We start from the raw sequence: 24,255 nt of genomic DNA, 5'->3' as shown, positions 1-24,255 counted from the left end.
CTAGTTTTAGTTAGTAGATTTTAAAGATTAAGTCTTAAGTAAACAACTCTTTAACCTCCTTAAATAATTTCCTTTACTCTTCTTTCTATACCTAAGGTTCTTCTTTCTTTATTAACCTTATAAATGGCTTAATATCCTTTAACTATTAAGTTATAAACCTTCTATAGTAATTACAAAACCCTAAAAATAATCTTAACTGCGTAATATTCTCTAGTTCTTACCAATTTACTATAGCCTTAATCTTCTTTAGATCTATACTAAGTTGGCCTAGTTTAATAATAAATCTAATAAAATCTATCTTCCTAGTAAAGAACTCGTATTTCTTAATTGCTACTAGCATTTATTCTTCCTATAGTCTCTCTAAAACCCATTTAATGTAGTTTTCGTGCTCTTCCTTACTTATTAAGTAGATAATAATATTATTAAGGTATACTATAATAAATTTATCCAAATGCTTTTTTAGCATATTGTTAATACGCTTCTAAAATATTACTAGTGCATTTATAAGCCTAAACTGCTTTACTAATAGTTTATATAGTCTTTCCTTTAACCTAAAAACTGCCTTCTATTTATCGCCTTCCTTAATTCTAATCTAATAGTACGCCTATCTTAGATCTATCTTTATAAAGATTTGCGCATTACTAATCCTATCTTAGATTTCACTAATTAAGGGTAAAGGATACCTATCCTTTCTAGTAATACTATTTAACTATTTATAGTTAATATATAATCTAAGTTTCCTATTTTTCTTTAGTATAAATAGTATTAGATAACCTACTAATAACTATAATAGTTTAATATATCCCTTTCGTAAGTTCTCCTAAATAAACTCTTTTAATACTCTCCCTTCTTCTTTAGTAAGCTTATAGATTAAAAAGAATTTTAAACTTATTTCTAGTTTTAATTCTATCTTATAGTCCTATACTATATACTCTAACAGCTTCTTACTTTTTAGTAACTATAGTTTCTTGCCGTACTTATAGTATCTCTTTAGTACATAACTTAGTCCTTTATTTATTTCCTCGTAGGTCGCCCCTACTTAGTACTATACCATCTTGGCTTATTATTACGTCTTATAGCGTTAAGTATCCCTAATATTAACGTAACCTATAATTTAATTAATTTTTAGATTATATTTCTATAACTAAGGCATTCTTAGTACTGCCTTATTATTCCCTAATAGTAATATATTAAAAGACATCTTAATTTATCTCCCTTTAATGGTTATTTAAATAGGTCCTATTTTAAGATTAATAATGCTTTCTCTATAGGCTATTAGATCTCCTAAAATTATAACTAGTAGATAAGGGTACTCCTTCTATCTATACGGTAGCCCCATTCTTTTAACTACTATTAGTAAAATATAGTTTCTTATTACTCTACTATCTACTAATACTTTAAACTACTAATCTTATTATTTAACTTATAAATTTAGGTGTTATTTTTAAATTCCTTTAAGGGTTTAAGGCTCTACTACTAGCTCCCTCTAGTTCTATAGGCCTCTACTTTTCCTAACTATTAGCTACTAGATCCTTATACACTTAACTTATTTTTTAGCTAATACTTTATTCGCTTTTTATCCTTAATATACTATAGATACATATTCTCTAGGCATTTCCACTACTATCGTCTATTTAAGCATTCTTTTATAAGAAATCTTTCTAGTTAAAGTATTAAGTTTCCTAACTCCTAAACTTCTATTAGATGCTAGCTATATATATACTTAGTATTTCTATACTATCGCTTATTTAGCGCCCAATATATCCTTATAGGGTATTTCTAGTTCTTTTCTTTCGGATTTTTATATATTTTATATATAGTATATAACGTCTTAGCCATCCAGTTAAGCCAGCTACCTAGTTGAGCTACCCTAAAACACATCAAAATCTACCAACTTTAGCCTTTTATAACCCTACCCCTATTAAAGATTTTTAAATAAAATTTTAAATATAGCTACTTATATATAAAAAGGTTTTTTTTATTTATAATTTTTTTTAAAAAAAATTATATATATTTAAGCTAATATAATAATTCCTAGAAAAAAGCTTAATTTTAAATATTTATTAATAACATATTATATTAGCTTAAATATATATATTTAAAAACATTATAAATAAAATACTTTTATATATAAGTAGCTATATTTAAAATTTCATTTAAATATCTTTAATAGGGGTAGAGTTATAAAAGGCTAAAGTTAGTAGATTTTAGTGTGTTTTAGGGTAGCTTAACTAGGTAGCTGGCTCGACTAGGTAGCTAAGACGTTAGTACGCTAGGTGCTTTAGGTTAACTCTTAACTTATTTTTATCTTTAAGTTTAAACCTTTATTATATTAATCTAAATATTATAACTTTATTTACAGGTACTAAAATACGCCTTTTACTTTTTTAGTCCTCTTATAATGGAACCTTGTAGCAGGAACTACGGTGGGCTCGTTATTGGGCTAGGTGTGTAGGAAATGCAAGTATAAAAGTCAACAACGTAATAATAACTAGTGGAGTAGTTGCCTAACAGATTAACTCTAATTGTATTCTGAGAATTACTATAAGGAAGGAACTATCTAGGTAGGGACTAAGGGTCCTTAAATACACAACTATACTCCTATAAAATCCTTCTTATACGTAATATACGTCTTATATATAAGGTACGTAAGTTTCTCTTATTCCTCTTATTTAATACGTAGTATATTATATAACCTTAGTTACTATTCCTTATTACATAGTTCTATTGGCTCTATCCTAAACCGTGCCTAAATTAACTAACTAGCTTCTTCCGTCTCTTCTCTAAGTAGTTATAATATTGTACTTAAAGCGTCCGTAATACCATCTCCTTCCTCTTTATTTTCGTCCTTAAAGATTCAAAATATCTCTAAGTTGTTTACTAGAGGTATAATGTCCGTCTAATTAATTTGGTTAATATTATTACTTATTATACCTAAAGTAATTTCTTCTTTACACGCCCAACGTCGTGCTCGCACTATTACTGCAATATTATCTCTTGGTGAGATTATACCGTCTCCGTATTCTTGTTGTTTAAAAGAGGGGTTAGTTTATATTGCGTTAGCGAACCTATCTTTATAATAACCGTTCTTTTGCTTAGAGTATACTAAAGCGAATATTCGTTTGTTCTATAACGTTTGCTTTACTTCTAATGCTAAATATATATAACCTATTACTCTTAATAGTCGTCTAATTCCCTAATTGATTTGTCTTAGGGTCTTATATTTAATCTGCTACTACGCGGCTAGATAGTAAACTATTGTAAGCCCTTACTAAGTTAGAACGTTCCTGTAACGCGGAATAGAAGGCCTTAAATGCTTAAATTGCGGCATCTGCTCGTCTGCTTCGTCTTAAGAAGGTTTATAAGAAAGTTCGTTTTAAGGAGTAGAAACTTATGGAATAAGGTTTATAGGAACTAGGCAATAAAAGAACGGACTCTCCTCTAATAGAGAAGGAAATAGATTTAAGTAGTTCGGCAACTGCTCTTCTTAGGTCCCCCTTAGGTAACTTATTCTTTAGCAATTCTTCTTTATTAATACTACCTAACCTAATCTCTTCCGATACTCCTATACCTTTTCTATAGCGTTTTTTAAATTCTCTAGTAGCTTCTAGGTAGTCTTAGTATAGCCTATCCACTTAACCTCGTACTATGTTTTGTTGTTAATATCCTTATAATTAACAATCTTTAATACTTACTATTTATCTTCTTTTTATTCTCTATACGTGTCTGCTTTATAGACTAGTGGCTTAATATTCCTATATACTAGCTCTAGCATTGCGGTATGCTATATAGGGTAGATCTTTATTTTGGCTGGTAGGTTTAACTTAAATATAACCGGTAAAATCTTTTACGTAATTTCGAAAGGTTCTAGTTTAACATAGTTTAACTTCTTACTTAGTCGTCGACTCTTAAAATTTTTATATAGTAACTATACTTTATCTCCCTCCTTAAGATCTGGTCCCTTAGATCTCTTAGCATTATAGTACTTTTTCATTCTCTTTTACACTTTCTTTACTAATTCTATAAGGTCTGCATAAAGATTTATTAATATCTTTATTCTTTCTTTAGCTGTACTACTCGTTTTCTTTACTTGCCGTAGTAATAACAATGTTCTTGGCTTATATCCATAATTTGCCTTAAATAGTAATATACTTATTCCTTCTTAAGGTGTTACATTATATATAAACTATATAACTGGTAATAGTAATACCTAATTATTCTATGCATAATTAATATAATGCCTTAGATACTGCTCTAGCGTCTAATTTAATCTTTTTATTTAACCGTTTATCTGTGGATGGTATATAGTAGAAGTTACTACTTAAACTCCTTACTCTGCTAAAAATACTTCCTAGAATACTACTATAAATCTTAGATCTCTATCCAATATAATCTTACTTAGTGCTCTATATCTTATAAATACTTCTTTAACATAGATTCTAGCGATATTTTCTACTAAGATTTCTTCTATATATGCTATAAAGTATCCCTACTTTATAAGCTTGTCTATTATTACTAAGATCGCGTTATAATCTTATCCAGTAATAGGATCTTTTAATTTTAGTAACTTAATAATAAAGTCCTATAATATAACCTCCTATAGTCTTTCTGGTATTTTAATAGGTTGTAGCCCTCTATATAGCTTATGCCTTATTAGTTTATTCCTTTAGCAATCTAAACATTCCTTTATAACTTTTCTAGCTATCCTTTAAATTCCGTTAATAATATACTCCTCCTAAAGTCTTAATACTAAGCCCATAGCTCTATTATATCCTTAAGTTAGTCCCTTATAGAAGTCTTCTATAAACTACTCTACTATACTTCTTAGGATGTACTTTATTTCTTAATTTTTGTATATATCCGTCTGTGGATCTTTTAGCTATGCTTTTAGAATTCTTTATGCCTAAAAGCTTTCCGGTGTCTTATAGACTTTCTCTAGTTTATTATCTTCTTAAGTTGCTATAATTCTTAGATAATTATACCTAATTAATCCATCTATATCCTTTTATAATAAAGCCCCCAATAGCTTCTCCTTATTTTATAGTTTAGCTTTACGGCTTAGAGCATCTACCCTTATATTGTCTATACCCTTAGTATACTAAATCTTAAAATGGTATTTTATAAGTATCTCTACCCATCTAACCTATCTTTAGTTAAGTTCCTTTGTTATTAGGAATCCTGTTAGGTTCTTATAATCCGTCTTAACTATAAATAGTTTCTCTGTGCCTTATAAGAATGCTCTCTATTCCTTTAATACTATAACTATACCTAATAACTCCTTATTATAGATGTTATAGTTTAACTCTAGTGGTGTTATCTTTCGACTATAGTATGCCACTAGGTGCCATCTATCTTAATGCCTTTATATAAAGTATACCCCTAGTGTATAGTCTAATATATCCGTCTTTACAACTATCTCTAGTCCTAATTAATAGATCTTAAGAACTGGCTCCTAGGTAAACAATTCTTTAACTTTCTTAAAGAGTTCTCTTTACTTCTCTCCCTATACCCATAGTTCTTTTTTCTATATTAATCTTGTAAGTGGCTTAATATCCTTTAACTACTGCGCTATAAACCTTCTATAGTAATTACAAAACCCTAGAAATAATCTTAACTATATAACGTTCTCTAGTTCTTACCAATTCACTATAGCCTTAATCTTCTTTAGATCTATACTAAGTTGGCCTAATTTAATAATAAATCTAACGAAATCGGTCTTCCTGGTAAAGAACTCGCATTTCTTAATTGCTACTAGCATCTATTCTTCTTATAGTCTCTTTAAAACCTATTTAACGTATTCCCTATATTCTTCCTCAGTTATTAAGTAGATAATAATATTATTAAAATATACTATAATAAATTCATCCAAGTGTTCTCCTAATATATTATTAATACGCTTTTAGAACATTACTAGTACGTTTATAAGCCCGAATTATATAACTAATAGTTTATACAGTCCTTCCTTTAACCTAAAGACTGCCTTCTATTTATTGCCTTCCTTAATCCTAATCTAATAGTACGCCTATCTTAGATCTATCTTTATAAAGATTTACATATTGCCTATCCTGTCTTAGATTTCGCTAATTAAAAGTAAAGGATACCTATCCTTCCTAGTAATACTGTTTAACTATCTATAGTTAATACATAGCCTTAGTTTGCCATTTTTCTTTAGTACAAATAGTACTAGATAACCCGCTAATGACTGTGATGGTCTAATATATCCCTTTTATAGATTTTCCTAGACAAACTCTTTTAACGCTTTACCTTCTTCTTTAGTAAGTTTATAGATTAGAAAGAACTTTAAACTTATTCCTGGTTCCAACTCTATCTTATAGTCCTATACTATATATTCTAACAGCTTTTTACTTCCCGGTAACTATAGTTTTTTACTATACTTATAGTATCTCTTTAGTACATAACTTAGTCCTTTTTCTATTTCTTTATAAATTGCTCCTACTTAGTACTATACTAACTTGGCTTATTGTTACATCTTACGGCGTTAAGTATCTCTAATATCGACCTAACCTATAATCTAATTAATCCTTAGATTATATTCCTGTAACCAAGGCATACCTAATACTGCCTTATCCTATCCCAATAGTAGGATATTAAAAGACATCTTAATTTATCTCCCTTTAATAGTTATCTAAATAGGTCCTGTTTTAAGATTAATAATCCCTCCTCTATAGGTTATTAGATCTCCTAAAATTATAACTAATAGGTAAGGTTGCTCCTTTTATTTATAAGGTAGTCCCATTCTCTTAACTGCTGCTAGTAAAATATAGTTTTGCGTTACTCCACTATCTATTAGCGCTTTAAACTGCTAATCTTACTAATTAACTCGTAAATTTAGGTGTTGTCCTTAAATTCCTTTAAGGGTCTAAGGCTCTACTACTAGCTCCCTCTAGTCCTATAGGCCTCTACTTTTCCTAACTGTTAGCTGCTTAATCCTAGTGCACTTAGCTCGCTCTTTAGCCAATACCTAATTTACTTTTTATCTTCTATATACTATAGACACGTATTTTCTAAGTATTCCTACCACTGTTATCCGTCTAAGCATTCTTCTATAAGGAATCTTCCTGGTTAAAGTACTAAACTTCCTTTCTCTTGGACCTCTGCTGGATGCCATCTATATATATATTTAGCATTCCTATACTATTACTCGTCTATTATCTAGTACATCCTTATAGGGTATTTCCAATTCTTTTCCTTCGGATTCTTATGTATTTCGCATATATTGTCTACGCACGTAATCTATAATAACGTATAATATACTAGGTGTTTTGGGTTAACTCTTAGCTTATCTTCATCCTTAAGTTTAAACCTTTATCGTGCTAATCTAAACGTTACAACTTTATTCGCAGGTACTAAGATACGCCTCTTACTTCTCTAGTCCTCTAAACGTTCCTCTAGATCCTTTAACGTTATAATTAAGGCTCCTTTAATATACGTTATGGCCTTCTCTATAATTAGGTGGTTTTAGATAACTTTTTCATCTAACCATATATAGAAATCTTCCCACTTATTATTATGCCTTTACCTATACCACTTTTGGTATAGCTGCTAGAGTATATACAGTCTATCCATAAGGAAGTATCTTCTTATTACTATATCGTAACAGCCCTTTATATATCATTCCTCAAACCTAATTAGAATCCCTAGATCCTCCTTATCTTCTAGTTTGGTAAGCCACTTAACTCTTAATATACCTACTCTTAGTCTATTAATAATTCTTCATACTAGTGCTCTGTCCTTTATACGTCCTAATATGCTAAATCTCTTATCTAGTTTCTATTCTTACCATACAATAATTCTTTACCTAAACTCTTCTATAGTTTCTTTTAGTTTACGCCTTACGCTCTAATCCTTAAAGTTATCTTACTTCTTAATCCCGGTATTAATTTTTTAATCTTTAGTCCAAACACTTCATTTAACTAGTAAATCCTCTGGGTTTATATATTTGTCTCCTAGTCTAATTACTATTTATACCACAGATTCTCTAATCTATAAAAAAGCTCCTTACCTCTTATCTATAGGTGTCCTAATTCATACTCCAAATTCTTAACCCCTTAGGTTCTTTAATCCCAAGCTCGCTTCTATCTTAAGCTTAGCTTTAGCCTTAGTCTAACTAGGCTTACTTAGTATTCTCATCTTATCTTAAGAGTCTTAAATCTCACTTATCTCGTCTTAAGAATCTTATACCTATAGGAACCTCTATCCCGAGCTCATTCGTATATTTTTAAACTAAGCTACTACTCTACTCTATCAGTTATCGTCTGTTATAGGTCCTTAAGCTTACCTTATCTCGTTTTAAGAATCTTAGTTATCTCTTATCTCGCTATAAGAATCTTAAGCCTTTAGCCTTTTGCCTTTATCAAGTACCGAAGTAGTTCACTATCCTACTTCTCTTGCGTCTTATAAAGCGATAGATATCATATCTAGTAGGGTTTTAATCCCTACTAATATTCCCTATTCTATAGTAGAATCATCCTCTACCTCTAGTATAATATCTTTAAGGTCTACTCGCTCCTAGTAAGCGGCCCTTATTACCTTATCGTTACAGAATGTTTCGCCTAGGTCAAATTCATCGTCCTTAATATCCGATCTGCGAACTAGTTCGTTAGTTCCTTTACATCCTATAGGTGCTAGCTCTTATAGCTAATAGCTTATACTATACTTAGCATCCTTATAAATTCGGCATACGTTATTATAACAAAATGCAAAACTTTTGATTAAACATTCTTTTGTTCCTTACAGCACATTATCGTCCCTTTATATATATATATCGTCTGCTAGTCTCGTACCCTTTACTATATAGTGACTCTGCCCACTTCTACAGTCTCTAACGTAATAACCCTATTTTCCGCAATTTATGTAAGCTCCTTCTTTAAACTATTTCTCTTGCTATAAAGTCCGCCTAAATATCTTCTACTAATAAGATTCCTAATTTGGCCTCTACTCCTTAGACCTTTATTCACCTAATCCTTGTCCTTTAGGTTTCCATAGTTTACTCCATCTCTTATAGGCTTCTTTAGTGCCACTTAGGTCTATTAGCTCTGCGCTATACTATAATTTCTAACTTAGCTTTTGTCGTTACGTACTCTGCGCCTTATATAACTATAGAACTCTATCCTAGCCTTTCTTAGCCTATTTCCTTTAGTAGATCTAATTATCAATCTTAATCACCTAATCTATTAGTTCCCTTAAAATATCCGCATCTTTTATCAGAATAATTACGTCCTAGACTTTAGCCTTAAGTCCCTGTTTATACTATACCTTAAGCGCCCTATTATTCCACTCTACTTATATTGCTAGTATCTAGAACTATATTATATACTTAATTGCTAAAGTTTGTTATACGAGGTTCTGGAGTTTTTTTCTGCTATAGTTATTTCTTCCAGGTTTCCAAATATTTGCGTAAGTCGTTCTGCAAATCCTTCCCAACTTAAGAATATAAATCGCACGTCTTAATTAGTGGTTGTTATTCCGTTTGCCTATATCTCTATAAGGTAAAGTTTAAACCACTTAAGTGCTCTTCCTAATAAGAATAGTCCTACGTAGGCTATCCAATCTATAAGTGTAGGTAACTTTGCTCCCTCTTATAAGACCTTAAAGTATATCTGCGTAAGGAATCCTTTAAGCTTTAATCTCTCTCCTATAAATCTTTTAATTAATAGTAGCTTAATCTTTGCTGCTCCTATCCCGTTAAGTCTTTCTTCTAACACTATATTATTAGCTATTAGCTAGTCAACTATTTCCTATAGCTGTCCAACCGTCACAGGTTGCTATAAGTTAGTATCTGCTATACTAGTATCACCTCCTATCCTTAAAGTAGTTGCTGCCGTCAATAGCGTCGTAGTAGTAGCTGCTTTTAGTGGCATGTTATTTAACTTCTTATATTAATACTATAACTAGGTAGTAATTGTATAACGGAACCTTATAGCAGGAACTACGGTAGGCTCATTATTAGGCTAGGTGTATAGAAAATACAAGTACAAAAGTTAATAACGTAATAACAACTGGTAGAGTGGTTGCCTAATAAATTAACTCCAATTATATTCTAAGAATCACTACAAGGAAGGAACTATCTAGGTAGGGACTAAGGGTCCTTAAATACACAACCGTACTCCTATAAAATCCTTCTTATACGTAATATACGTCTTATATATAAGGTACGTAAGTTCCTCTCGTTCCTCTCGTTTAATACGTAGCACATCATATAACCTTAGTTACCATTCCTCATCACATAGTTCTATTGGCTCTATCCTAGACCGTACCTAAATTAACTAACTAGCTTCTTCCGTCTCTTCTCTAAATAGTTATAATATCGTACTTAAAGCGTCCGTAATACCTCTAATTGTTCCTCTAAATCCTTTAACATTATAATTAAGGCTCCCTTAATATAATTTATTACTTTTTCTATAATTAGGTGGTCCTATATAACTCTTTTATCTAACTACATATAGAAATCTTCCTACTCGTCATTGTGTCTTTACCTATACTACTTTTAGTACAGTTATTAGAGTATATACGGCCTATCCGTAAGGAAGTATCTTTTTATTACTACGTTATAATAGCCCTTTATATGCCGTTTCTTAAACCTAGTTAAAATCCCTAAATCCTTTTTATTTTTTAGTTTAGTAAGTGTCGGTATACTCGCTTTATCAACGTGCACGAATATCACTTGTAGTGGTACGTATGCGGTGTTGAAGTTAGTAGTTAATTGTTTTTACTAAAAGTAAGGGGTTGCTCCAAGGTCAGGTTAGCTAACCTCGCTACATAGTCCCATAACCACGTTATATAATTAACGTTCCGACACTAGAGCAACTCTAAAAAAAAGACTAATCTACACTTTAAAGTCAAGTCTACTTCTAGGCTATTCGTAGTATATACGCAATAGCAACTTTCTGCCAAATTCTGCCATATTACTAAATTCTGCCAAATTCTGACATATTACCGAATTCTGCCGAATTCTGCCATAATACCAAATTCTGCCAAATTCTGCCAAATTCTGCCGAACCTAACTTCTGCCAACCAATCAGGATTTTCCATCCCCAGGATAGAAAATCGCTATTGGCTCGCTTAGTACTAGCGCCAACACTAAACTAAAGTCGAATCCGTTCGCTTAACCCACCCTACAGCCCGTAATTCGACTTAATTCGTGTTAATAAGCTATAATAGTGCCGTATAGGGCTTACCCTTTATTATAGCGTTCGCAGGGTTAGTATCTCCATTAATCCACTTGACTTTAGTAATCTGTCTTTGTTTATAAGCTTAGCGAAGGCATATCACATTAATTATTAAGCGTTTCTCTTACGTAGTTTCTAGTCGGACAAGATAGTCGTATAAAGACTTTAAATTAGTACAGAGAACGAGTGGCAAGTTAACCTGTAAGACCTTATCTAGCGTAGATTTAATTATAGCGCCTATATTAAAACCATACGCTATGCTATATAACTCTAAGGCTAATACACTCCTAGTAACTCTTTTACACTTAACTAAGGACCAATAAACGATATTTGCCTTATTTAAGGCGTCTGCTAGTACAAGTACGTAGCCAATTTGCGAAGATAAGTCCTTATTATTGGTGAAGGAAGCGTCCGTAAATACTAGGAGTTATAAGGTATTAACGTCTAGCTTAACGAACTTTAGGCCTCTATTTGCGTTCTCAATCTGCTAGCTTAATCGCTTATTAAGACTCTTTACATCATCTTTAACTAGGTTAATTACCTAGGTAGCAAAGGATAGGTCAAATAAGGCCTCTAGCTGACAGACTAAGGCAATATAGGCTCCTCTAGCGCGTTAAGCAATATACTAGTCCTTTAGCGTAAGCAGGCCACGCGTAACTCCTCTAGAGCTAGTACTATCTACTGGCGTAGTATTAACTACACTAAGGTTCTCACACTGGCGCTTTTGCGTTAGCGTAATACTCCTATCTTATATTAATTAAATAAGTCCTCCGTTAAACTTAATTAGTGTATTAGCGGTTAATTACTCTCACTCCTTAGCCATAAATTTGGCCTTATATAGTTCGCTTTATTCAGCCTCTGTAAAGGTATCATCTATAAGGAATAGTGTATCGTTAGTCTGTAGGCCGACAATTCTGAAAGGCTTATCGCTGTAAAGCAAGCAAGGGTCGTACGTAGACTAGTCCATTCGCAGCTGATTAACATAGTGTAAATAGTAGGTCTTAAACCAGTGGTTTCCAGCTTTAGGTACTCTATAAAGTAGCTTTACAACCTTTAGAACGGAGTCCGTATTAATTCCCAATTATTTATTTAGCTCGTGTGGTGGTCGTACGTAGAACTCGCGGTTTAGGTTCGTAGTGGACTAGACGTAGGCTTATAAGATGTCTTGGAGGTAGAGTTATATCTGCGGTAGCATAGCAGCGATATAGAGAATTAGCCGCTGGCTAACCCGTTAAATTATTAGTAACTAAGTAAGGACTAGCTCTTTCTCCAAATTATTATAGGCCTATATAACAAGTTATAATTTCTTAAAGGCTCTATTAGTTCCCTTATTCTTGATCTTATTAATAAACCATGAGTTAAAGAGTCTAACCCCCTTTAGCATATCGCGTAGCTTAATAATCTTAAAGACGCCTTTCTCGAGTAGGCCTATAACCTCCTTTTATTATAAAGCACTGAATTGGATGTTATTATCGTTCTGTAAGTAGATAGCGATATCAGCGATATTTGCAATATCACCCATAAAAGCACCTATATCTATCGTAGCGTCTATAGTAGCTATGTCTGCGATAGCCGTAAGCAATAGGTATTTACGGGGGCGACCTCTACCTCGCTTTGGCGGTAGCTATAGTTCGGCTTTAGGTAACAATTAAGGTTTAGCTAGTAAAGGTACTGGTTTAGCTGATTTAATAGGCTCTCGTAGTTTAACTAGGTCTTATAGGTCTAGTAGGTAAGATTTCACAACTATAGAGCGAAAGGTCGTAGGCCCATTTAGTAGCTTTACGGTATAGGTCTTACTATTAACGGCAAGTAGCGTATATGGCCCATCCCAATAACCACTCTAGCCAGTATTGCCTTCTCTCTAAACTAAGATAGGCGAACTAGGTAGGAGGCTGTAAATAGCGTTAGTTCGTGGTCCGTTTCGCATATTAAGAGCATTAGCGATCTATTGTTCAGCTTATAGCTTCTAGATTTCCACTATTGCTTTCTTAATAGCCGCAGCTCGCTATATAACTGAAGGTAATAGCGCGTCCGATTTAACCATTCGGGGGTAAGCTCTAAAGACTAGGAGTGTAGAGACTAGGCCTTCTAGGCTAGCCGTGTTATTAATAGCTTTAAAGGCCATTTGTAGGGCCATCTCCTTACTAATTTTAGGGATTTTAGTCGTAATAATTTGGTAGGCTCGTCGTAGCGGACCGTGGTAGCGCTCTACCATTCCAATAGAATTGTGTAATTCAACTGGAACTGACTTTATAGTTACTCCTATAGTGGTAGCGTAGTGCTTAAACTCCTTGCTAACAAAGTTCTTCCCAGCGTCTGTAGTAATTAGGTCTAGTAGTCCTAAGTAGCTATTAATCTAGCACATCCGTAGAATGTCCTAAGTATGCTTGGCGCTAATATCTCGTAGCTATCTACCAGCTTAAAATCGAGTTGCTTCGTTAACTATATATAGTAGGGGGGAGCCGCTAATATACATAATATTGACAATGATATTATAATTAAAATTGACGTTGTCTTATAGGGTGAAGCGAAATCTACCTAGAGATCTGCTATACTTCTAGCAATAGTGGCAGAGTTTAGTTAGCTCTTTAATAGCGGATCTATTAGTGTTATAGCCGTAGCCAGCCTTATTAAAAAGCTTTTGCAGTCTATTAACTAATAGGTAACCAAATCAACAGTATAGACGTTATAGTTCTACATTAGTTAAGTAGTAAGGGTTTATATTAAAAGACTTAACTAAATAAGACTATAAGGAGAAGCTCCATAAGAGAAATGGGTGGCCAAATTGTCTAACTACTAGCACCCTTTTAGTGCGAGTAATAATGACGTCCTTTAGGTTATCGTATTTAATATAGAGTCTATCTATATCTACTAAGCAAAGTAGAAAGGGAGTATCTGCTTTAATAATATGGAATTATACCTTGCCTATAGGGCTGTTAATATTTATAGTTCCAATAGATATAGAGGCTCTAATCCCGAATTAGATAGTTACTTAGCCCTTAGTTAACGTATTAAAACTTATAGACTTATCTACGGCCTATAAAGCTTAGAATTAACTATAGCTAGCTATAGACTTGCGCGAAGCACCTATATTAATTATAATTCCTATAAAGACCGTTAAGGTGTATTATAACGCTATAGCTGTAGCCGTACTATAGGCAAATGGGTTAGTCTCTGTGTAAGGTTCCATAGTAGACTCCGTAGTAAGTTCTAAAACCATAAGTAGGTATATATAAGCCTTATTAGCTAGTTCTACGCTTATAGAGGTTGCTTCCTCTATAGTAAGTGTTCCAAAGGTAGTAATATAGGTAGAACTATTATTAGGTTTTCCGGCATCGCTTCTAGAGTCGTTAGCGTTATATATATAGGCTTTAAAGTTTAAGTTATCCTCTTTATCTCTTTTGCAGACGGCGACGTATTATTTAAAGTGGTTATTAAAGTTGCCCTTATTGCGGCCCTTAATATCAATAAAACGTCTCTTATAGTCGTCTCTAGACCGATTACGCTCCTCCTCTATATGTTTCTATAAACGGCAGTCCTCCTTCTTACAGACATAGCACTTAGCCTTTAGTCTACCGTTAGTTCTATAGGGGCGATTACTGCCATAGCAATTGGTGTTTCGGTTTTAATTCTGGTCATTTTAGTAATAGCGTTAATCCGTAAAGAAGGCTTAATAAGACGATCTTATTAAGGCCTATAGGGGGTATTCTTTTTTCCACGTAATAATAGAGGATTATAGCTTACTAATTAACTAAGAGAGGTCTTCTAAAGGGTTAGAGACAGCAATATAGCATACTGGTACTCCCTAGTAAGCAGTAACCAGCTTATTTATAAGAATATGGTTCATACAGAAGTCTAGGTATAGTCCATGGCGTTACTTTAGCAGCTTATCTATAAGTAGTTAGAAGTTCTAATAGATTAACTTATTAGGGTTCTTATCCATAACTCCTTAGAGGGTTATACTGTTCCACTCTATAAGATTCTTACGGTAGTATTCTAGCCCTTTAAAGAACTATCGTATATAGTTATAGGCTTTAGTAAAAGGTCTTAACTCAAGGTTACTGTTATAGTAATAGTCCTAAGCAAGCCCTTTTAGCATACTAGGGAATGCTACTACGTAGCCTTCTGGTGGTAAGCCAGATCTCTTATAGATATTATAGAAGATAGTTAGCTTAAAGTTAAAGCTGTCGTTAACTCCATTGTACTTTTAGTCGTCTGTGTAGATCTTTACAATTATAGCTACCTCCTTACTGTATCTAGATCCTTGCTTAGGTCCTTACTCTATACTAGGTATAGCTAGTTCGGGTAGTATATATATATATAGCTGCTGCGGTTACTATAGCTGCTGCAGTTGCTACTCTTTTAGCTATAGCAGTTGGTTAATAAGAGCGTGGATTTGGTTATAATTAGAGGATTAAGGACTAGGAGGGGTAGCAAGGTTAGCAGGGGTAGCAATTAGAGTAGCTGGCGGTATAGCAATCGGAGTAAATCTAGGGGGGGTAGTAAAGGTAGCGGGGGCAGCGACCGGGGTAGCTGGCGGTGCTACAATTAGGGTAGCTAGCGGTGTAGTAACCGGAGTAGCTAGTAGTACAGCGGCTGGAATAGCTGGTGGAGTTGGTGGAGTACCTAATAGTAGGGCTGGAGGTATAGCAAGCTTGTCTAAGGTCGAATTAAGTTAGTCTTACAGAGTTGTCGTAATTATTAGCTTTACCTCTGCAAGGGCCGCAATAAGCTCCTCGTCCGTCTATTTATAAAACTCTTCTTTATAGGCGACGTCTGTTAGCACCTTGCTAAGGGTATGCCTCTTATCTTGCTTAACAACGTATACTCCTTTCTTAACTAGGTAGTTACGGATTCCCGCTCTAGTTTTAGATCATACTTATTTAAAGAGCTCTGGCGTAAAGTCTTTAAAGTCTTCCTAATACACTATCTACAGTAAAAAGTCTGTAAGGTTGTGCCGTGTATATAGGTACATCTTAGTCTCTATATACTCTACTAGATCGTCATCCATAGCCGTCTCTAAGTCAATTCCGTAGCCATATTTAGTAATTCTTTCCTTTTAGTCAATTTCTATATTATCATATCTTTGTGTATAAGGGTAGTCGTTATTTAAAAGTTAAGGTTAAGGTCAAGGTTAAGGTCGGGGGTGTAAAGGTAAGGGTATAAGGGTGTGTGCATATCCCCTTAACAAATCTATAGTTTTTAAAGACTAAAGACTAAAGACAATTCTTAGTAAAGATACGGTCCTCTAGGCGATCTTACGCGTCAGCAGTTAAGTTAATACGTGGTCTTAAGCTTTAAGGTCCTCTAGGCAATCTAACGCGTTAACAGTTAAGTTAATACGTAGTCTCAAGCTTTAAGGGGTAACGTAGCTCTCTCTAAGTAAAGATATGATTCTCTAGGCAATCTTACGCGTCAGCAAGCTAATACGTGGTCTCGAGCTTTAAGGGTAACATAGCTTTCTCCTTTAACTAAAATAGGGCGATAGCTCTGCGATCTAACGCGTTAGCAGTTAAGCTAATGCGTAGTTTCAAGCTTTGCTATTGCGTATTTCCTAATCTATACGTCTACTAATCAGTGTCGGTATACTTACTTTATTAACGTACACGAATATCACTTATAGTGGTACGTATGCGGTGTTGAAGTTGGTAGTTAATTGTTTTTACTAAAAGTAAGGGGTTGCTCCAAGGTCAGGTTAGCTAACCTCGCTACGTGGTCCCATAACCACGTCACATAATTAACGTTCCGATAGTAAGCTACTTAGCTCTTAGCGTGCCTACTTTCGGCCTATTAATAATTCTTTATACTAGTGCTTTATCTTATATACGACCTAGTACGCTAAATCCTATATTTAGTTTCTATTCTTACTATATAAGGATTCTTGCTTTAAAATTATCTATAGTTTCTCGTTATTTGCGTCTTATAATTAAATCCTTAAAGTTCTCTTACTTCTTAATTATAGTATTAACTTTTTAATCTTTAGTCTAAACACTATGTTCTACTAATAAGTCCTTTAGGTCTATATACCTATCTCCTAGTCTAACTGCTATTTATATTATAGATTCTTTAATCTATATAAAAGCCTCTTACCTCTTACTTATAGGTGTCCTTATTTATACCCCAAATTCTTAATCCCTTAGATTCTTTAATTCTAAGCTTACTTCTTTCTTAAGTTATACTCTAGCCTTAGTTTAACTAGGCTTTACTAGTATTCTCATCTTATTTTAAAAGTCTTAAATCTTACTTATCTTGTCTTAAGAGTCTTATACCTTTAGGAAACTTCGTCCTAAGCTTATTTATATATTACTAAACTAAGCCGTTACTCTACTCTATTGGTTGTTATTTATTATAGGTCCCTAAGTATACCTTATCTCGTCTTAAGAATCTTAGTTATCTTTTATCTTGTCTTAAGAATCTTAAGCCTTTAGCCTTTTGCCTTTATTAAGTAGTAAGCTAGCACTAGCAGTTGTTTACTTACTTAATTATCTCTAAATATTACTCCTTCTATTTTATAAAGCGATAAATACCATATCTAACGGTATTATAATACCCGTTACTAAACCTTACTCTATAGTAGTTTTAGTCTCTACTTCTATTACATTATTAAGGTTTAGATACCCCCAGTTAGTTCCTTTTTCTTTCTTAACGCTATTAATTAATAAGTACTCTAACTTTATTATTATTATTACTATAATATCTTAATCTAGCTTTCAGAGTTAATTTTATTCTTTATCTAACTCTCTAGTTCCTTTAAGTCCTTTTAACTCTAGCTTTTATAGCTAATAACTTATACTATACTTAGCGTCTTTATAAATTTAGTATATATTATTATAACAAAACATAAAACTTTTAATTAAATATTCTTTTATTCCTTACAGTATACTATCGTCTCTATATATATATATATTATATACTATTAGTCTAGTTCCCTTTACCGCGTAGTAATTCTAACTACTTTTATAGTCTTTAGCAAAATAACCCTATTTTCCGTAATTTATATAAGCTCCGTCTTTAAACTATTACTTTTGCTATAAAGTCCGCTTAAACATCTTCTGCTATTAAAATCCTTAGTTTAGCCTATACTTCTTAGTCCTATAATTACTTAATCCTTAACTTCTAGGTTTCTATAATTATTTTCCCTATCTCTTATAGGTTTCCTTAGTACTACTTAGGTCTATTAGCTCTGCGCTATACTATAGTTTCTAATTTAGCTTTAGTTATTGCGTGCTTTGCATCTTATATAACTATAAAACTCTATCCTAGCCTCTCTTAGCCTATTCCCTTTAGAAGATCCTATTATTAATCTTAATTACTTAATCTATTAATTCCCTAAGGGTGTCTATATCTTCTATTAGAATAATTACGTCCTAGACTTTAGCCTTAAGTCCCTATTTATACTATACTATAAGCGCCCTATTATTCTATTCGACCTATATAGTAAGTATTTAAAACTATATTATGTACTTAATTACTAAGGTTCGCTATATTAGGTCCTAAAGCTTTTTTTTTACTATAACTATTACTTCTGGGTCCCTAAATATCTATATTAGTTATTTTATAAATCCTATCTAGCTAGAAAATATAAATTATACATCTTAATTAGTAGTAGTTATTCCGTTAGTCTATATTTTTATTAAGTAGGGTTTAAACTATTTAAGCGCCCTTCCTATTAAGAATAGTCCTGCGTAGGCTATCTAATCTATTAACGTGGCTAACTTAGCCCCTTTTTACATAACCTTAAAATGTATTTACATAAGAAATCCTTTAAGCTTTAATCTCTCTCCTAAGAATCGTTTAATTAAAGGTAACTTAACCTTTACTACTCTAATTTTATTAAGTCTTTCTTTAAGTAGTTAGTTATTTTTGTTTAACTAATTAACTATTTCCTATAACTATTTAACCGTAACTAGTTATAAGTTAGTATCTTATATGCTTATATCTCCACTTAACCTTAAAGTGGTTACTACCATTAATAGCGTTATAGTAGCTGCTTTTAGTAGTATATTGTTTAACTTCTAAGACTATAACTATGGTAGTAATTGTATAATAGAGCCTTATAGTAGGAACTATAGTAGACTTGTTAATGGGCTAGGTATATAGGTAATATAGAAAGTTAATAATATAACAGTAATAAGTATAACTAGTAGAGTGGTTACCTAACAGATTAACAATAATTGTATTCTAAGAATCACTATAAAGAAAGGAACTATCTAGGTAGGGACTATAGTCCTTTAAATATACATCTATACTTCTAGGAAACTTCCCTTATACGTAAGGTTTACCTTATACATATTATATATACATTCCGTTTATATAACTCGTACACTATATACAATATTATATAACCTTAGTTACTATTCCTTGTTATATGGTTCTACTAGCTCTATACTAAACCATGCTCTTATTAACTAACTAGCTTCTTCCGACTTTTCTCTAAGTAGTCGTAATATCGTACTTAAAGCGTTTGTAATAACTAGCTTTAGCACAATAATAAGCTTTATTTAGCTTATATCCGTAATAAGGAGCGTTGCGCCCTTAAGGCTTATTAAAACACTTATGCTCGTCTCCTTTGTCTTAAGAAAGTTTATAAGAAGGTTTATTTTAAGAAGTAGAAACTTATAGAATAAGGTTTATAGGAACTTAGTAATAAAAAAACGGATTCTCTTCTAACAGAGAAGGAAATAACTCTAAATAGTTCGGCAGTCGCTCTTCCTAGGTCCCCTTTAGGTAACTTGTTTTTTAGCGATCCTTCTTTATTAATACTGCCTAACCTTTTCTCTTTCGATACTCCTATACCTTTTTTATAACATTTTTTAGATTTTTTAGTGGCTCCTAGGTAGTCTTATTATAGCCTATCTACTTTACTTTATACTATATTTTATTGTCTATATTCTTATAACTAACGATCTTTAAAACTTACTATTTGTCTTTCTCCTATCCTCTATACGTATCTACTTTATAAACTAGTGGCTTAATATTCCTATATACTGGCTCTAGCATCGCAATATACTATATAGGATAGATCTTTATCTTAGCTAGTAGGTTTAACTTAAATATAACTAGTAAAATCCTCTCTATAATTTTAAAAGGTCCTAGTTTAATATAGTCCAACTTCTTACTTAGTTATTAACTTTTAAAATTTTTATATAGTAGCTATACTTTATCCCCCCCTTTAAGATCTAGTCCCTTAGATCTCTTAGCGTTATAGTACTTTTTTATTCTTTACTATACCACCTTTACTATTTCCGTAAGGTGTTTATAAAGATTTATTAATATCTCCATTTTTTACTTAGCTATGCTACTCGTTTTCTTTACTTAATATAGCGATAATAATATTCTTAGCTTATATCTATAATTCGCCTTAAATAGTAATATACCTATTTCTTTTTAAGGTGTCGCATTATATATAAACTATATAACTAGTAATAATAATACCTAATTATTCTATATATAATTAACGTAGTGTTTTAGATACTACTTTAGTATCTAATTTAACCTTTTCGTTTAACTGTCTGTCTGTAGATAATATATAGTAAAAGTTACTACTTAAACTCCTTATTCCGCTAAGAATACCTCCTAAAATACTACTATAAATCTTAGATCTCTATCTAATATAATCGTACTTAGTGCTCTATATCTTACAAATACTTCTTTAATATAAATTCTAGTAATATCTTCCGCTGAGATTTCTTCTATACACGCTATAAAGTATCCCTACTTTATTAGCTTATCTACTATTACTAAAATTGCGTTATAATCTTATGTAATAGTGCAGTGTGGGAGAATTGAGTAAACGACTTAATTGTAAAGCTATGGAAATCAGGTGTACTATATATATAAAATACGTGGTAAAGGTTAGCGGAGACGCCGATAATGATTTATAACTGTTACCTAATTGGCCACTAGGTTAACATTGCTACTTAGTTAGTAATAGGTAATGAGTAGGTAATAGAAATGAGTAGTGAGATATATAATGATAAAAGACAGGGTAGTAAGTTATAAGGTAGTATCTAACATGGTACCTGTTGTTGGTTACACACCCCCCTAGATTTAACGGTGTAGTTAAAGCTGTAGAATATAAAATGAAGGTGGGCGCTATACTAAAATAGGAAATTCTAGATATAATTTAGGAGTAGTAAAAGGATAGGGTAATGTTTAAAGGTCTTTATTAGATGATGCAGTAGTAATTTAATGTCGAATATCTACTAGATTTAACTGCTTTATTTATACTTTGTGCCTTTGACGAGGTAGGATCTTTATAAGACCGTCGGTAGGCATTTTGTCTATAGGGACCCACCGGATGTCGATCTTTTTGTCTTAGACTTCTTGTCTCAGCTAGTGCTGATAGACGTCAATATATCGAAGCTTGGTGTCTAGTTTTGGTGTATCCTGTCTTAGTAAGCGGATAGTCTGCATATTGTCGCAGAGTAGGGTAAATTCGCGCTTTAAATTGAAGCCAATTGCCTTAAAGAATCGCTGCCACCAGATAATCTTAACAGCAGTAGTAGATAAGGAGAGAAGTTCTGCTTCGGTAGTCGAACGAGTAATAGATCGCTATAGTGTCGCTTTTTAATCGATTAGTCCTCTTAAGTAGGATAAATAGGTATCCTTAAAAGCTCCGTTTAGTGTTTTTATAGTCTGTAAATGCTATATTAGATGCTCCGTAAAAGGTGACGTCTTTTTTTTTAGGGTTTCTGAAGTAGACATAGGCTCTAAATACTTCGCCAGAGTATTTAATAGCTATTAATTTTGTTTTAAGGCAGTAGGTAATAGCTTAGTTTACTACGTTAAGGTATTTTTAATTTGGATTAGTAAGGAATTCGGCCAGCTTAGAATGCGTCTTTATAATATTAGGTCTTCTAAATACGGCAAGGTGCGTAAGGGAACCAACTTGTTACTAATAGGCTAGTGTTCTTTAAGGGTTCGTCTGCTGGTTAAACGGAATCAGTTCTTTAGCAGGAAGTAGTAACTTAGAAAATCTTCCTAGTGGTTAAATATTAAATTAATTGGCTATCTTTTCGATATAGGAATCTTGGCAGAGCCAGATCTTTTAACTTAGTCGATCTTGTTTAATTCAAATTCCTAGGAACTATTGTAGGTCTCCTAGTACACGGATCTCATATTGGTATAGTAATTTGGCTTTAAATTCTTTAAGTCTTTAAAGGTCCTTTTTGGCAAATAGAACAGCAATATCGTCTACGTAAAAGAAGATAATAAGTTATCTATTAGTAAATAGGTAGTTAGTACCTAGAATAGGCTTTAACCTAAATTTTAATAGTATACTGGTGAGCTCTTTGTACTAAAGTAATAGTAAGATTTTTAATCCGTATAGCGCTATAAGTAGCTTTAGGATATATCCGTTTTAATTAAATCCTTCTAGGTAGTAGCAGTAGACTAGCTTAACTAGCTTGGCATTTATAAACGCGTTTACGGCGTTATACTGTTAAATTTCTAAATTGAATGCAGCTGCTATAGCCATGAGAGCACGGAATATTCAAGCAGCTAGGGTAGCTGCATAGGTCTCTTCCTTAGTAATCTGTAGGTCTCCGCGGACATATAGTCGAGCCTTTAGCTTTTGAAGATAGCCGTCGCTGTCGAACTTATATTTGAAGACCCATTTTAGTGAAAGGATCTGCTCATTGCTTGCTTCTTCTTTTGGTACAGATTCGAATGTCCCTTAGCGCTTTAGGTCGTTGTATTCTTTCTCTATAGCTTCTTGGAAGCTAGTAGTTAAAGGATGCTTTCTTAGCTCTTTAAGGTTCTTTGGTTTAGGAGGAAGATTGTCCCGATGTAGAGATAAGGATAAGGATCTAGCTTGGCTGATGTCCTTTACTAGTCTTATGGCAAAGCCAGCGTAGTAGCCAAATAAGGTAGATAGATTGGCTATTGCTATTGCATGCACTTGACGTCGAGCTCGTTTTGATCCTTTTGGTAGGATGAGGTCGGCAGAAGGTTTGGCCGAGATTTCGTTAGCTCGTAGAGCTGTGTTGATTGCTCTATTAGATGGTTCTGGTAAGCTTGACTGGGTAGAATCTGTTTTAATTATATCTACGATATTATCTTATAGTCCTCCCAGTGTGGTGTTTATTTCTGGTAGATCTGGAGATACCGTCCTACTAGGAGTCGGTAGCTGTTCGATGTCCTTTATAGGAGGCTCTACTAAGTCGCTTAATGTAGTCGTTTAATCTGCATTCGAGGTAGGTCTATATAGGATAGATTTATCCTTAAATTCGTCCTCGTATAAAGTTTTTAGTAGACTAATTGTCTAAATGGTGTCTTCCAATACTTCCTTTAGCAGGTAGTTAATGTTCTAACCCTTGGGGTCATAGAATAAGGTCTTATCAAATATAACGTCTTTGGTTCAAATAACTTTATAAAGGCTTAGAATCCAGATTCAATAGATATTAGTTAAATTATAGCCGACTAGGTGTCCTATCGATACATAAGGAGCCAGCTTGTCTCCCTTTCTAACTTGCTTGTTTAGCGTATAGGTCTTGCAACCGTATACATATATATAGGTAAGTAATAGCGGCTTACCGTAGGCGATCTCGTACGGAGTTTTCTATCCTAGTTGCTTATTTGGGGTTTGATTGAGTGCGTATCTAGCAGTAAGGAAAGCCTCTGGTCCTAGAGATAGGGGTAAGGATACTTCCAGCTGCATAGCCCTTAATCGTTCTATAAGGGTTCGTCTAGATCATTTAGCTCCACCATTTTATTCCTTAGTATATGGTGCTCAACATTTAAAAGTAATGCCTTTGTCTACACACCACGTCTATAGGGTGTCTCCCGTTTAACTAAATACACATTTATTATCGCTCTAAAAGAAGACGACGTCTTAATAGAATTATATTTTAATTAAACGGTGAGTCTTACAAATAGTAGGTAGGACAGTAGCTTTGTCCTTATTCTTAAAGGTGAATATAAAGTTGAATTTAGAATACGTGCAATAGAAATATATAACGTATCTATCACCGTTATATCCTCGTTCTCCTAGGTTAATAATATCAAATACTAGCCGTTTAAATGGTTAAGTAGCTGGATATTTATACTCTTGTCTTTAAGAGAT

The sequence above is a fragment of the Cenococcum geophilum genome, assembly GCF_001692895.1.
Source record: "Cenococcum geophilum 1.58 unplaced genomic scaffold K441scaffold_59, whole genome shotgun sequence".
Classification (NCBI taxonomy): domain Eukaryota; kingdom Fungi; phylum Ascomycota; class Dothideomycetes; order Gloniales; family Gloniaceae; genus Cenococcum; species Cenococcum geophilum.
The sequence above is the reverse complement of the archived record's forward strand: the minus strand, read 5'-3'. Positions refer to the sequence as shown.